At 43.7% G+C, this 13,926-nt stretch overlaps 1 pseudogene; it reads left to right on the top strand.

Annotated features, from left to right (window-relative positions):
• The first annotated feature begins 1,178 nt into the window (after positions 1-1,178).
• Positions 1,179-1,293, top strand: LOC136650131 (5S ribosomal RNA; annotated as a pseudogene).
• Positions 1,294-13,926: the final 12,633 nt, after the last annotated feature.

The following is a 13,926-nucleotide window of genomic DNA, read 5'->3' as shown; positions in this document are numbered from 1 at the left end:
GGGATCACGCAATACCTGCTAGTATCTACTGGTCAAGCTGCTGCAGTAGCTCAAATTCTTTGCACATACATGTAATGGAATTCATATGGGAAAAGCAGTTTACAGCCCAATTGCGAGCTGCCCAGGGCGCCCAGTCTCAGCAGCACTGAGAACAGCTGCTGCCAGATCCTGCACACCCCGGGCTACCGCAGGAGGCGTCTTGGGAGAAGGGAACTTTCATCCCCTTCCCCTGGGTAAGCTAAGCAGCCCTGCAATACCTGCGGGTAGGGTAAAGGCGCTTGTGTAGAGCGCAGAGCCCTCCATGAGCGCCTTTGATCCTGCGGAGCAGAGCTCTGTGGACCCACCTCCCTCCCTCCCTCCCTCTCCCAGCACACTTCCAGCCCGCCCCCCCATCACATCTCCATGTCACGCCCCCCCCACCCTCTCTTGGCCCCCTGCTGGCCCTCTCCCTCCCTGGAACACCTCCTTCCCATCCCAGCCCCCACTTGCTGAGCTGTGGAGGCTGGGCGACCACCCCATGACCCTGAAGCCGTGCTGCTGAGCACAGGATTGGGCTCTTAGCTGATTATGTAACATCATTTTCATGGGTGATAAAATCTTCAACTGTGTTTCTAGCATAGTCTTTTAAACGTTTCTTCAGAATCCAACCACATCATGGTAAGATCCAATACAGTGGGTGATGATAAACGGCTAGTTGTTCTTCAGAACAGATCTCTCCATACGATGCACATTCTGTAGAAGTAGTATATGCAGTTAAGACATATGGTGACATGATACTGTTTTGCGCCAGAGATTTGTACTATTATACTGCAATTCCTGGGTGAAGGTTTGATCATTTCCATGCCTGTTATTGCAGCATCATTTGGGGAGCAGGAAAGTTAAAACAGAATCTAGTATTTCCTCTACCATCCTGGAAAACAAAACATGAGATTTTGCAACCAATCAGTTTCTGCACAGTTACATGGAATAATGAGACAGCATTCTAAAGAAGTTACAAATAAAACATTTTAAAAGTCACAGAATGGCACATTTTGTGCATGGGGTGGAGAGTTGTGTTGACCATCACTAGCAGTTGCGGACTTTGTCATGGTTATCACCCTAAGAGTCAGGGAGATATTAGGGGGAATTCCCACTCCTTGGCAGGATGCAACTCATACCCTCTTTCACCAGCCTAATCCACCTAGCTGTTACCCTGCAGATGCCCGATCTTGTCTGAACTTGGAAGCTAAGCAGGGTCAGGCCTGGTTAGTACTTGGATGGGAGACCACCTGGGAATACCAGGTGCTATAGGCTTATACCATAGTCTTTCGAGACTGAAGGTTGCCAGCCAACCAACCATCCACCTAACCCTTGAAGATAATGTGGTGCACTTATAACACTATAAGAACCCAGGTTCTTTTGAAATACATTCCCTTGGCCAATAAAAATGAGTTGCACCTGATCTTCAAAATATCAGAAATTTATAAGAAAAGGTTAAGCTAACTAGCTTACCCAACAGGAGTCTAAGAATTACCAACATTACAGGACAGTCAGCCACGTAACACTCCTGCCACCATGCTGCAGCACAACCTCCAACCCAGGTTTTATACACTGGATTACAAATTAATCATGCATGAACATTCTCAGGTTTTCTTTTTTTTAGCAACCAGCTTAAGATCTCTCTTAAAGGAAAAGGCCACTTATCCAGCACTGTGACAGACCTGGCCCCTGTGCTGCCCCAGGGCATAGGACCATAACATGCCACCCCCCCCCCCGGGAAACTTACCCAGCCACATGGAGCCTCGCATGACATTCCTGAGCATTCCAAAAGTCTTCTGAGGTTTCTAGAGTGCCATTAAACAGTACTTCTGGTTTTCATCAGACACCTCAGAAGACTTTTGGAGTGCCTGGAGATGCAGCAAAGGGCTTAGCCTGCCCACAGAATGGCTCTGGAGGGCAGGCAGAAGCTGCAGTGGCCACGCAGTGGGCAGCAGGCAGTGGCAGTGTCACCCTCACAGGACCCACAGGCATGGCACCTGGGTCTTTTGGCCCCCCCCCCGGACCACCACTGATTACTAGTGATATTATGTACCCTATTTGGTAGATGTCCATAAATTTTACATGGCCACATTGTGTAGGGTGTATACAATGGAGGGGCAATTAGGGAAGAACTACAAATCCCAAGTAGGAACATGTTGCATTTTGAATATTTTAAAAATGTTTAACTTTTTAACATGTTTAAATATTTAACTTTCCCTTGCATGTTTATCATGAATTCCTTCAATCAATAACAGCTATACGTTTACTGAATTAAAAAATGATCATTTGGAAACTCCTGAAAGGCTCTCTAAACCAACAGTAAGGGCAGTAAGTTAAGCAGCAATACATAATTGCAATACCATTCGTGTCAGGGGGGCACAACTCAGTGGTAGAGTGTGTACTTTGCTTGCCCAAAGTCCAGGTTCAAGCCCCAGCATCACCAGTAGGGCTTGTATGAAACTGGGGAGAGATGCTGTCAGTCACACCAACAATACTGAAACAGACAGACCAATGACTGGACTGTAGAAGCTTCCAATCACCACTTGAATTATCTAGTGGTATAGATTGGTTCCAAAAACAGTGAAATGTATACAAAAATATATACTGTATATGCATACACATTCATTGGAATACATGGACAACCAGAAGGCAATCAATTTTTTCTTAAGGAGACCTGGATTTTCCTCTGGCCTCTTCTGATGGATGGGAACTAGGAATTTCCCAATTCTCAGGTGGGAGATTAAGCTGTTGTTACTTCACCTCTACTATGACATCCCAATCCATGAAATTTTATACAGGAATTTGGGGCAGCTAGACCATGGGAACTGGGCATATGAACTAGGTGGTTTGTTATTTGTGGTATGGCAGATGTTACACCAGTATGTTTTCCACCACCAGCCTTGACGGCTTCCTGTTTCCCATCTTGTCCCACTGTTTCCCACCAGGCTTTATCATAGCCAAAGTCCACATAAACCTAGGGAGGTAACAAATATGTATAAATTTTCTGAACTAGTAATCTTCCATCTAATGATGAAGCTGCAGTTCTCAGCCACTTAAGCTCTAAAATAGATTCACTTGTGGTCAATGGGGCTATTCTGGAATCAGTGGTTTGTGGATCACAGGTTTCTGACCATTGTAGCACATGGACCAATCAGAGGGAGTGCTGCAGGGCCAATCGCTGGGCTTGGATGAAACACAGGATTCTTCTTGCAGCTTCCCCCCATCTAGGGTTAGTCTGTTCAAGTGGATTCCAAGGTCATTCCTTTAGCAGTGGGCCTCCATTCTGAGGAAGGCCAGGCTTTGGAAGGCTTACCTAAGATGGGAAGTGGGATGAGAAGGGGCACCCTGGTTGCACCCCAGGGTTTTCTGGGGCCACATCCCCTTTCTAGTAACAGTGAATCCACTGAAGTTTTTGTGTTAAAAGTTACACACACACACACATTCCACTCAGTGGGCTGTGAGGCTGCAGCAGATCAGGACAGCCTCTCTAAAGCACTGCTTTCAGAAGCATACAGGAGGCTAGTGGCGTCACTAGAATTCGCGTCACCCCATGCAGTGGACGGGGCAATGCCCCAGGTGGTGGGCGTGGTGATGCACCATTGCCCTGCCCCCACTGGTTTTTTGGCTGTACCTTTTGTTAGAACACAGATATTTCAATGTGGTTTGTTTCATTGCATTCTGCATGAAATTACGCATTGATTGATATATAATATGATGGTTTTATTCCTCCACATTCTGATTTTAGTGATTTTGAAAACTTGTAGAGCCTCACACACACCCATCCTGTGTCAACTTACTAACACCTTATTGCAGCAGTTCTCAAACTTTTAGCACTGGGACCCACTTTTAAGAATGACAATCTGTCCAGGACCCATTGGAAGTGATGTCATGGCCAGAAGTGATACTATCAAGCAAATTAAAATAAATAATTACAAATAATTAAATTAAAATAAAAGAAATAATTGAATAAGGGGGAGCCAGTCCTGTTCCACCAAGTGAATCTACTCTAAAGTAAGTCCTATTGTGGTCAATGGGGCTTACTCTCAGGAAAGTGTGGGTAGGATTACAGCCTGTAAGCCCAGTCCTATGCATGTCTACTCTGAAGTAAGTCCCATAGTGGTCAATGGGGCTTACTCTCAGGAAAGTGTGGGTAGGATTGCAGCCTGTGAGCCCAGTCCTATGCATGTCTACTCAGAAGTAAGTCTCATAGTGGTCAATAGAGCTTACTCTGTAGTCTGCTTGCAATAACCCCCCCCCCAAAAGAATCAGTGAGATTTCCAGCCCTTCCCAGTGCCCAGTTTAAAGTTCTTCTATTTCACGCATATCAAGATAAAGACCCTCCTGGCTTTGCTCGTGCAAAATAGAAAACTTCCCCTTACCAGTTGAAGCCTCTTTTTGGTCCTTTTTAGTGGGGGGGGGGGGGGGAGATGCCTTCTGGAGCTGCCTTCTGGAGCAGCTCCATTGGATCAGGACTATTCTGGTGTCCTCACATTCCCCTTTGCCTGGCTTGACCACCAGCCAAGGCTCGTCTGCCTACTCATCAGTAAACGCAACCGTGACGCTGCTTCGCTTTCCGTATGGCTGGGAGGGAGGGACCTCCTTCTCCCTTTTGTGTTTTCGGAGGCTGCATTCATTGAATCAGGACCATTCTGACGTCCTTGTAGTCCTCTCAGCCTGCCCTGAGTCTTCTCAGTTCTTGCATGGACGAAGGCAAGTTCGCCTACTCGCGAGTAAACGCAGCCACGTGGCTTCGTTTCTGGCTCAACAGATGCAGCTGGGAGGGAAGGAAGGACCGCCTCGTGTTTTGGGGGGGCTGCATTCATTGGATCGGGACCATTCTGGTGTCCTTGGATTCCTCTCAGCCTGCCCTTTCCAGCCAGTCCCATAGGGGGACTATGGCAAGTACCCCTACTCACGAGTAAACGCGCGATACGGCTCACTTTCACTTTCCATAGGGCTCCATGCATTTTTTGTTTCTGGTTTTTTGGCCATAACCTTTGAACGAAAGGAGCTATTTCAATTCTGTTTTTTGCATTGTTCTCCGCTGGACATTCCGCATCCAACAGCGTATGGCACAACGGGGTAGCTCCAAAAATTGCGAAGTTAGCTTGTCCTCCCCCAGGGTGCATCACCCCCTCCCGTGCGTCACCAGGGGCGGCCCGCACCCCCCTAGCAATGCCAGTGCAGGAGGCACAACACAATTGGGATAAAATTGTTGGATTGCAAAGATGAGATGTGTCAATTTCATTGAGGGCACCCCCACTTTTCCCCCTGCTCCATAATTTAAGAACTGGCTTCGGATGAATGTTGATGCTTGTGCCTCTTTTTGTCCAACATCCACAGACAGCAAGTGCTTTTCAAAATCTCATTTGACTGGGGGTAAAATGATATGATCCCCATGCAGGGAACCACTGTCCTTGGTTAGGAATGGCTTCAGGTCACAATGACACATGTATGGGCAGCACACTCCGAGGCTGACCAACCAATCCATCAAGTGAAATGAATTCTTTAAGCTTGGGGAAGAAAAGTGTTATGTTCAGGGTTCTGTGAGGTCACAGAGTTTGTTCATGTGTGAGGATTTGGATGGACCCTGGGTGATGAGAAAATAAGTTTCACATTTAGCAATACTTTGTTTGTTCCAGAAACAGCATGTTCCCTGTGTCCTTTTCTTTAAAAAAAGAAAAAAAAATTAAAAAATGTGAAAAGAAAATCAGGATGAAAAGTGGTTGACAACAAATGGTAAGAACCTGAACTGATAAAAGGGAAATTGGGATGGGTACTTATCCTTGTTGTAATTCCTGAATGTCTGCCTGTAATGAAGGCATTGAAGACATAAGAACAAGTAGAAAAAAATTGTGTCACCTTAAAATGAAAGCTATTTAGCCACAGAATCTATGGGTAGTTAATAAATTATCTCAGTATGAATGATCAAGTTACCAAATGGCAAGATTTTCTACCCTGGTTTTGCCTGGTTGTCTGTATTATTTCAAATGCACTGTGCCTATGTGTATGTTTTTCTACCATGAATTTTAATGTGCAGTAAAGATTGGGGGTCATCAAGAGGTATTTTGGTTATCTGTATTCATCATATTTTTGTGAAAAATCCAGTTGGAAGATGGTACTTAATTGGAGATCTATTGCTAAGCATCCATCTATTCACACATCGTTGATGACTCAACTGCCAGTTGGCTGCAGGATTCAAATTAATGAATGCATCAGAGCAGGCCTAGCATGAAAACCAAAAAGAAAAAAAAGAACAGATGAGGAAGAGGCAGCTCAACAAATGGACCAAGATTGTCTAAGATTCTAGAGTCCAGGCCAAGATCTCAAGAAAGATGACCCTTGGACAGAGAGGTGGACAAGAGATTGAAGAAATGCAGCCCAGGAGGGAAATAAGTTTTTCCCCCACACAGTGATGATGATAAGGTGAGCTGAAACGTGATCTGTTGGTGCTCATACCCAACAAAATAGTACATTCCTCCCTGGTGCCTCCTTGGCTGCATGGACCAGGTTTTCACCTAGGACAGCGATTTTCAACCTTTCTCATGGCACACTAAGAAGGCCACTAAAATTGTCAAGGCACACCATCAGGTTTTTTAGAATTGACAAGGCACACCATGCTGCCAGCAGGGAGCTCACATCCCCATTGGCCCTACTAATAAATGACTCCCCCAAATTCCAGTGGCACACCTGTGGACCACTCATGGCACACCAGTGTGCCACGGTACAGTGGTTGAAAATGGCTACCTAGGAGAACTACAGCTGAAGTTAGCCTCTGCTCAATGGAATTTTTAGAGTGGAATAAATCCCAGAGGAGCATGAATCAGTCCAGTCCAGCTGGGTTAAGACGAATAATAAACAGACTTCACACTAGCCTGTGGAAATGATCAAATTCTCAATGGGCAGTACCAGCAGCATCCTCACAGCCAAGACACGAGTCAAATCATGGAATTTATAACTTGTTATTACCTGGCAATGGTTTCCTGGTAAATTTCTGAACTGTGATGTTCACACACATATTGTATGACATGGTTTTCCCTTGTGAATGACACTTCACTGCACCAAAAAGCAATCTGATCCTGACACATTCTGGTGAAATTTGAGAACAGCCAGGAATGTATAAATGCATGTGACTAGGCTGCCTGGTAATTCCAACATTCCAAAAAATGGCAGTAAAAGAGAATCAGAAGATCACTGGATACCAATTCAAGATGACTACTAAAGAAACTAGTTGACACAAAAAATGTGACATTATGATTCTGTTATTGTGCAGATAACTTCTTCCAATCTAGCTTTGCTCTTTTACGGAAATCACATTTACACACTACTGAAAAAATATATATTTTATCGCTGAACGAATATGCCCTGGTCCATAAGTGGGTATGTTGTAGTTGGAAATATTTTAAACATGTAGCTGTACAACTATCATTACTGCCTATATGTTAATGCTTGTGATATCACCAGTGGGATGATATCCCCCCTACTATTAATGCTGACCTCCCATGCGTGCCCCCATGTGAATATCACATTATAAACATTTTAATAACAGATTTGCCAGGTTGACTAAAGCAGCTTCAGTTCCTAAACTGGACCAGAAACTAGCTTGAAATGGGTTTAAAATAATCTGTATCATCTAGGAATATCTGGAGTGGGGTGACTACCAACTTCTCAATCACCTTCCCTGGAATAAAAATATTAGCAACTAGTTAACAGTCAGATTTTTCCAGCTGGTTCAACAGTGAGATATGTGGGTGTGGCAAACAAAAATGGGAAGAACTGGAATGTAATCAGCTCTTTGCTATGTTAGTGGGAGTCTTGCCATTGCGCAGATATTTGGGTGGTCAGATGTGGCCTCTCACATGGGTGGCTGATCCTATGTTGTGTGTTGTGAACTTAGTTCTAGGCATGTGCTTTCCCTCTCCAGTGTTCCAGTGCACGTTTCTCCTGTTTAAAACACATGAGCATAGTAGACAGCCACTAATCTCTTGTCTGAGCAAAACTCACTCTCCCCTATTTTTTTCCTGTAAACTGGAAAGATCCTAATAATTCCCCAGAATTGTTCATCATAGATGCTACAGATAAGGGAAAACTTGTTCCAATAAAGCATTCCTGAATTTCTGCCAATTTTAAAGGCTGGGGCTTTCCACAGAGCCAAATGTACAATGCATGTTCAGCCACTGTATTGAAAGACTACACTTACTACTCCAAATTCTGTTCAACGGCAAGACTCCCACTGACATAATGAAAAGCTGATTGTGTTCGACACGTCATGCCATTTTTGTTCACCACACCCACATGCATCATTATTAACACCTCGTCTGGTTTCACTGACTTTCATGGTGGACATCTTCTGCTGCAGCAGTCAAGGGGGGAAACTTGTATTTCTTAATACACACGAGTAAATTACAAGCTTGTGTTGGACTACCCTTCATTGATTTATGCAGGCTTTCAAGTTGCACTGATTATTTTTTTATTATACTGGCTGATACAGGCTTCTTTTTACCAAACAGGTTGTTATGTACACATCTGAACACAGGTTGGGACAATAAAATACTTAGGGTGACCAGATACAAAGTGGAACAGAGTACTTATACATTTAATCATTGTAGAGAAAAGGGAATTTTGGCAGGTGCAGCTTTTTAAACCCTTCCATGTTGAGTTGCACCTGCCAGAATTCCCTCTTCTATACAATGGTTAAAGATATAGGCACTCTGTCCCACTTTGTATCTGGTAATCTAAAAAAACTATATCACTTCTTCTGTTATGTATTTTACAATCCTTCCTAGCAATTGCACTGCCAAGTTGGGCTTTGACTCCTGCTAAGTGAATCAAGAGGCACTGTTCAGTAGTGGTTCTTTTACAGTATATCTAGCAGGGGAAAAGTAACTATTACTATTAATCTCAGAGAGTGTTTTTTCGGTGACAGTCTATTGGTCTGTGCCTTTTAATAAATTGTCAGCCTTCTGAGGGCAGGGAACCACAGTTTAACAAAATTATTTTGGTAACTGCTTTGTGAACTTTTTTTTAAAAAGCAGTATACTGTATAATAATAAATAAATAAATAAATAAATAAATAAATAAACACAAAGTCTCTTAGTCTATGTCATCACATTGCCTCCTGTCTTACTGGTTATCCTTTCTTTCACAGCAACAGAAATGTAGGAATTTGGGCCATTTCCTGGACTGGAGTTAAGTAGTAAATGAACTTCCACCCCTTAATTTCAGTGTCATCAGGTTGCCTTTTAAAGGCACAGGAACAAGATGAAATTGTACTATGTCCACGCCACATCAACTGGAATGTCTCTTTTGGTATGCCTCTTTTTTGACTTTCCATTTGTTCTGTGCTGTTCCAAAAATAACCTTTACACTGACATCACCCCATATAACGTTCTCCTGCTGGAATTGCAAACTTTAAAAAGAAAAAGACATTTTACTTAATAAACATTTATATGTCCCATGCACATATGTATGCATCTACAACCTCACTAACAAAAAAGTCCTAGGTGTGTCTACTCAGAAGTAAGTCCCCAAATCTGTTGCAATATGTGGAAGAAAATGGGAAAGACTGTGAGACAGGTTAGGAGCAGTCAGTCTTAGGGGTCTCAAGGTAACCAAATGATTGGCTCACATTCAGGTTTAATGAGCTCAGCGTCTAGGTCAGGGGTGCTCAATAGGTGGATCGCGATCTACCGGTAGATCGCGAGGCAAAATGAGTAGATCGCTGAGTGCCGACCCCCCCTTCAGGTGCCTCTGAGAGGAAACGCTGGGAGTAAGGCCCATTGTACTCAATGGGGCTTACTCCCAGGTAAGTGTGGCTAGGATTGCAGCCTCACAGCCTAATCCTAGGCATGTCTACTCAGGAATAAGTCCTGTTATACTCAGTGGGACTCAAGGTACGCCAACATACATTGTACACATAAATGTTATATGTTATGATGGCGCGAACATTGTAAAAAAACTCTGGTATATCTCCAGGCCTTGCTGGGTTTCAAAGTAGCTCTCAAGCCAAAAAAGTGTGAGCACCCCTGGTCTAGGTGAATTGATGCACTGATGCAAATCCAGCTTCCCAGGAGAAAAGGGTTCCTTGAGTGAAGGGGGGAATTAAAACAATGATTGGTAAGGATAAGACAATGCAAGATGCTGGTCAACAACAAATGTGGCATATCCTGCCAAGGTTTTAGTAAAGGTAGAGGCATCACCACAGGAAAAACTCAGGAGAAGCACAAACAGTGACAATGGTTGGTACACGACAGCCCGTACCCTTATCTGATTTTGCATCCATAGATGCAGACCAGTGGGGGGAGGGGTCAGAGGTACTATTTTGGTGTAATGTTGTTATGTTAACCATGCTGACTCTGTTAGTTCACCTGAACGAGCAGTGACCAACATGAAAATCAGTGCATTAGTGATGTGAATTGTGGGGGTCCATTACATTGATTCAGCACAACAATCACCCCTGAACAGAAAACTCTAGGGCTGGAAAAATTCCTATAGTTAGTTGGCTGATCCAGCCCTTGAGTGACCTCTGCTGCTTTTCTATGATTTCCTAGCTCTCTGCACTTTTCTGCTTCCTGTGCCTTGCTCTTCTGACGAGCTGCCTCAGTTCAAGGCTGTGTCCTAAGTATACTCTGACTGTAGCTATGTCTAGCAACTTTATGGTATAGACTAGGAGCAGTGGGAAAGAGAGCTCTCTACAGTTGTGCCACTTGCATGTTGAGAAATGTTGCTCCTGTGATTCATCACAGAAGGAAATGAAAAGTGCTCTATATAAACTGATAAGAAAAGGAAACACTGGCAGCATGAGAACAAAACAGCCTCTATGACTTATCCCCAAACACTTTTTGCTGCAAAATTTCAGGGAGTCTATTTATTCCATGTCTATGGGGTGGGCTTTGCCATCCTGTAGTTTGTGAAGCTTCAGAATAAGGACTGAATGTTTAAATATGTACTTGCTTGAACAATTTTGTACTGAAGACATGTCTATACATGTTTTGTCTCTTTTAACAAAGCAGAAGGTACTGGTAATTATTAAACTACAAAGCCTGCATGCACAACCTGTACCTGCTGGGGCTATAACGAGTGTTTGTGACAGAGTTACATTGTCTTTGTACCTTCACCAGTTACATTAGTAAGAAGAAAATGCTCAGATGCAGTTTTTGGCCAGCAAGGAAGTGTAATGATGATAGGGAAAGTTGCACTTACTGAATTTCTGACAGTTAAGCCAGGGACTTGATGAATCCCAGGCAGCAGGTTGCCAAGGTGCGGAGAGATTTCATTGTGGCAGCTGGTATTTCCATCAATAAAAGATTCCCCCCAGGCAGCCACCTTGCCTTCCCTGCCAGCCCCCAACCTTGTCCAGTTTTAAGGAGCCTCTTGTCTTATGGCCTCCTCCTTACTCTGTTGCTCTGTGAAACCACATGCCTGGCTAAGAACCAACAACTTATCCAGTACCTGGGATCCAATGTTCCATTTCCTGCACACTTCACCATGTTGGCCCTGGGGTTTGTTGACATGGACTGGCAATGCCACTGGCTGGCCTGAAGATGGCAAGGGAGGGAAGGAGGCGGGATGTGGCTTCCAGCAGGCTAAAACACTGTGAGAGGCAGAGTTGGCTGCTGGTGCTGAATATGGTTGCAGCATTGAGAGGGAGTACACGCACTTGGACAAAGCATAAAAAATATTATCAAAATATAAGACTCTGTTCAAAAATTCCTCTAGCTCCTATATTTTGGGCTGGCTCCTAGATCCAAAGCAAAGTTGCAGAGCCCTGTCTTAAGCAGCTGTTTAAAAACACAGAGGTCTTATCAGGTAAAAAGGTGACAACCCTGCCAGCAGAAGGGACACAAAGAACGGCTGACTATGTGTTGATAGTGTGGCCCAGTGGTTCCAAAACTGTGGGTCAGTGGCCCACTAGTGGGTCACATCTGAGTTTTTGGTGGTTTGCAAAACTGACAGGGTAGATTAAACTATGTGCATCAAGGGTTAAACAACCTGCTACTGGGTGGGGGAGGGAGTACTGCTGCCCAATCACCATTACAGACACAGAGGCTCAAGTGGCTGGTAAAGTGAACCTTTTTTTTTAGGTGGGTCCTGGTGCTAAAAAGTTTGGGAACCACTGATGTAGCCTATATGTAGGAAAGAAACATTCCTGGTAATTCTTCTCCACCTCTCTAGAGTTGCCAACTTTTTTTTCCTGATGGAGCTTCTATGCTTTTAATAATTATTCAGTTAAGAAATTTTGTAGGTGAAGCTTTCCCCATCATTGATTGTATTTCCCTATCAGAAAAAAAAAAAATTTCTCTGCCTAAATTTCCATGTAGTGGAAACCTTAAGAGTACAGCAGTTTTGACATAAAAAAATTGGCAGGTCTACTTACAGTTCTTGATTTGCATAGAAGCAAGAACAAGTGCTGAAAATTTGTGGGTAAGAAACAACAGTTTTATCCAACCCAGATTTGGTGATAAGAACATAAGAACAGCCCCACTGGATCAGGCCATAGGCCCATCTAGTCCAGCTTCCTGTATCTCACAGCGGCTCCACCAAATGCCCTAGGGAGCACACCAGATAACAAGAGACCTTCGTCCTGGTGCCCTCCCTTGCATCTGACATAGCCCATTTCTAAAATCAGGAGGTTGCACATACACATCATGGCACATCATGGTTAAATTTATGTTTTTTAATCTGTTTTTAACATGCTGTAAGCCGCCCTGGGTCCCTTTTAGGGAGAAGGGTGGGATATAAATAAAGTTTATTATTATTATTATTGTAACCCATAATGGATTTTTCCTCCAGAAACTTGTCCAATCCCCTTTTAAAGGCATCTAGGTCAGATGCTGTCACCACATCCAGTGGCAAGGAGTTCCACAGACCAACCACATGCTGAGTAAAGAAATATTTTCTTTTGTCTGTCCTAACTCTCCCAACACTCAATTTCAGTGGATGTCCCCTGGTTCTGGTGTTATGTGAGAGTGTAAAGAGCATCTCTCTATCCACTTTATCCTTCCCATGCATAATTTTGTATGTCTCAATCATGTCCCCCCTCAGGCATCTCTTTTCTAGGCTGAAGAGGCCCAAACGCTGTAGCCTTTCCTCATAAGGAAGGTGCCCAGCCCAGTAATCATCTTAGCTGCTGGCTTTGTTTATTTAATTCTTCCTAAGCCAGAAATGTGATATAATGATCCATCCTACAACAAAATGGATTAGCAGCTGGGCTGAATCAAGTTCAGAAGAGCTTTACATCTTTCTGTAACACACTGAAAGAGTAGTGGGACACAGGAGAACAACTCCCAGATTTCATGAAAATGGCGTAGTCACCATTTTTTCTGGTAGCACTCCTGGGTCTTTAGCAGCTGTGTGACAGGTAGAAATGCAACAGGCGCAACTTTCTGTATCATGACATCTCTATTAACAAAAGCTCTGCCTCCTGAATTTCTGACAGCCACACAGCTGTTGCCCTGCTAGGAAAAAAAACAAAAGTATTGGCAGTGCAAGCCTGCAATGTCATTTGGAATAGGTATAGGAAAAAAAATCTTAGTATTACAAAAAGAAAATGGTTTTTATAAACAGCAGACATGAAATAACTGCACAGCAGATGGAGCCATTTACTTTGTAGTCCCTCCCCTACCAACACCTGCACACCTCAAATGGACTCTGCTGATTTCCATGCTTATGGGTAGCCCACTCTTGTCCAAACAGCAGACTTCAGACAGGCACAATCAGTACAGGTATGAAATACTTCATACAAATGTGTGTCTGTATATCTTTAGCGGCAGTCCAACACCCAGAAATTAAGAAGCCTTTTCTGTCTTAGAAATAAAGTGACAAGGAAAGCATCATTTCCTTAATCTCTCTTAGGGCCCAATCCTACCTAACTTTCCAGCACTGATGCAGCTACAATGCAGCCACGAG

The sequence above is a fragment of the Tiliqua scincoides genome, chromosome 4 (genome assembly GCF_035046505.1).
Source record: "Tiliqua scincoides isolate rTilSci1 chromosome 4, rTilSci1.hap2, whole genome shotgun sequence".
NCBI lineage: Eukaryota > Metazoa > Chordata > Lepidosauria > Squamata > Scincidae > Tiliqua > Tiliqua scincoides.
Note: the sequence above shows the minus strand (reverse complement) of the source record. Positions and strands in the feature narration are given on the sequence as shown.